At 42.6% G+C, this 3,376-nt stretch overlaps 1 pseudogene; it reads right to left on the reverse strand.

The window, feature by feature from the left end:
• Positions 1 to 1,553: 1,553 nt before the first annotated feature.
• LOC109549824 (GTP-binding nuclear protein Ran-like) lies at positions 1,554 to 2,492 on the reverse strand (annotated as a pseudogene).
• Between the last annotated feature and the right edge of the window lie 884 nt (positions 2,493 to 3,376).

Raw genomic sequence — 3,376 nt, forward strand, 5'->3', positions numbered from 1 at the left:
CATGGGCTTCCCTGGTGGCACGGTGGCTAACAATCCACCTGCCAATGCAGGGGACATGGGTTCAAGCCCTGGTCCGGGAAGATCCCACATGCCGCAGAGCAGCTAAGTCTGCGAGTCACAACTACTGAGCCCACATGCCACAACTACTGAAGCCCATGCACCTAGAGCCCATGCTCCGCAATAAGAGAAGCCACTGCAATGAGAAGCCTGAGCACCGCAATGAAGAGTAGCCCCCGCTCGCCACAACTAGAGAAAGCCCAGCAACAAAGCAACGAAGCAACGAAGACCCAACACAGCCAAAAAAAAAAAAAAGTCCAGAGACAGTAAAACTCCTAGAGGAATACAGGCAGAACACTCTTTGACATAAATAGTAGCAATATTTTTTTTTGGATCAGTCTCCTAAAGCAAAGGAAATAAAACAAAAATGAGCAAATGGGATCTAATTAAACTTAAGAGCTTTTGCACAGCAAAGGAAACCACTGACAAAACGAAAAGACACCTACTGAATGGGAGAAAATATTTTCAAATGATATGACTGATAAGGAGTTAATACCCAACATATATAAACAGCTCATAAAACTCAACATCAAAAAAATAAACAACCCGATTAAAAAATGGTCAGAAGACTTGGATAGACATTTCTCCAAAGAGAACATGCAGATGGCCAAGCAGCACGTGAAAAGATGCTCAACATCACTAATCATCAGGGAAATGCAAATCAAAACCACAATGAGCTATCACCTCATACCTGTCAGAATGGCTATCATCAAAAATAACACAAGTAACAAACATTGGTGAGGATGTGGAGAAAAGGGAACCCTTGGGACTGGTGGTCCAGTGGCTAAGACTCCGAGCTCCCAATGCAGGGGGCGGGCCAGGTTCAATCCCTGGTCAGGGAACTAGATCCCACGTGCATGCTGCAACTAAGAGTTCGCACGCTGCAACTAAATATCCCGCATGCTGCAACTGAGGCCCAGCACAGCCTAAATAAATAAATAAATATGTTTTTTCCAAAAAGAAAGGGAACCCTCATACACTGTTGGTGGGAATATAAATTGGTGCAGCCACTGTGGAAACAGTATGGAGGTTTCTCAAAAAACTAAAAATAGAACTATTATATGACCCAGAAATACCACTCCTGGATATATATCTGAAAAAACCAAAAACACTCATTCTAAAAGATACATGCACTCCAATGTTCATAGTAGCATTGTTTACAATTGATATGGAAAATGATATGGAAACAACCTAAATGTCCATCAACAGATGAATGGATTAAGATGTGGTATATATATTATCCATTCATCTGTTAATCTTAATTCATTCATCTGCTGAATAATATTCCATTATATACATATAATGGAATACTACTTATACTATATGTATACTACATACATGTATATATATATATAAATATATATACAATGGAATACTATTCAGCCATAAAAAAGAATGAAAATTTGTCCTTTGCAACAAAATGGATAGACTTGGAGGGTATTATGCTAAGTGAAATAAGTCAGACAGAGAAAAATACTGTATGATATCACTTTGTGTGTGTGTGTGTGTGTGTGTGTGTGTGTGTGTGTGTGTTTGTGTGTGTGATGTGACTGTAGCAGTCTTATATTTGAAACTCAAGGAGGAAACAACTGTGTTCCAAAACACCTAAATAAGCAGGTCCAAAAACTGAAGGCATTTTTTTTTAACTGCCACATTCACTCCGAAGCCCATTCATCTCCTTCAGCATCCCAAAGATTAAGCACATGTTCTGCTTAGCTATATAGTAAAGTGGCAAACACGCTGCACCACTGACATCACAGGACAGTTGCCTATAAAACTAGACTTCTGACGTTGGGGTCCAGCTTCACTTTCTCTTCATCTGGGAGGGCAGTTGTCTGAGGAACCTCTAGATCCTGCCTGTACTGCGCTGCCAACGCTGAGTCCATGACCACCTCTGGCGGGGCGAGAGCAGGCATGGAGATGAACTCCAAGTTAGGGTCTCCCATCAGTTTTCTAGCAAGCCAGAGGAAGGGCTTTTCAAAGTTGTAGTTACTTTTGGCAGAAGTGTCATAGTACTGAAGATTCTTCTTTCGGTAGAAGACAATTGACTGTGCCTTAACCTTTCTGTCCTTAATACCCACTTTGTTGCCACACAACACGATGGGGATGTTCTCACACACTTGTACAAGATCTCTATGCCAGTTAGGCACGTTCTTGTAAGTAACTCTCAATGTTACATCAAATGGCACACTGAGCTTGGATATAATAGCCATCTCTCAGTCCACCAAATTTCTCCTGACCAGCTGTATCCCATACATTGAACTTAATAGGTCCTCTGTTGGTATGGAACACAAGGCGATGGACCTCAACACCCAAGGTAGCTACATACTTCTCAAATTCACCAGATGACGTTTCACAAATGTAGTTTTTCCAGTACCACCATCACCAACCAATACAAGTTTGAACTGAACTTGGGGTTCTCATTGGGCAGCCATCGTGATGTTACTTCTAGAAGCGTCTCCACGCCTGTCTGACTGAGGGCTGGAAAGTTGGCAGAAGCCTGTATGATATCATTTATATGTGGAATCTAAAAAATATAACAAACTAGTGAATATAACAAAAAAGAAACTGACTCATAGATACAGAGAACAAACTGGTGGTTATCAGATGGGATATGGAAGGTGGGGGAGGGGTAATATAGGGGTAGGGGATTAAGAGGTACAAACTACTATATATAAAATAAGCTACAAGGATATACTGTACAAACCAAGGAGGGACTTCCCTGGTGGTCCAGTAGTTAAGACTTCACGCTCCCAATGCAGGGGGCACAGGTTTGATCCCTGGTCGGGGAACTAAGATCCCACCTGCTGCATGGTGTGGCCAGAAAAAAAAAAAAACCAAAAAAAAACACACAAAAAGAGCACAGGGAATATAGCCAATATTATTATTATTATTTTGCGGTACGCGGGCCTCTCACTGTTGTGGCCTCTCCCGCTGCGGAGCACAGGCTCCGGATGCGCAGGCTCAGAGGCCATGGCTCACGGGCCCAGCCGCTCCGCGGCATGTGGGATCCTCCCGGACTGGGGCACGAACCCGCGTCCGTGTATTGGCAGGCAGACTCTCAACCACTGCGCCACCAGGGAAGCCCTATAGCCAATATTTTATAGTAACTATAAATGGAGTATAACCTTTAAAAATTGTGAATTACTATACTGTACACCTGTAACTTATATAATGTACATCAACTGTACTTCAATTAAAAAAATAAAGGGCTTCAGCCTGGTTGTTTAGCCCCAATTCCTCCAACTCAAGTGGAACCAACTTTCCCTAGGAAGACTGGAGTCAGGGGAGATGAAACCAGAGCCCCTTTCCCATCCTG

This window comes from Tursiops truncatus, chromosome 6 (assembly GCF_011762595.2).
Source record: "Tursiops truncatus isolate mTurTru1 chromosome 6, mTurTru1.mat.Y, whole genome shotgun sequence".
Classification (NCBI taxonomy): domain Eukaryota; kingdom Metazoa; phylum Chordata; class Mammalia; order Artiodactyla; family Delphinidae; genus Tursiops; species Tursiops truncatus.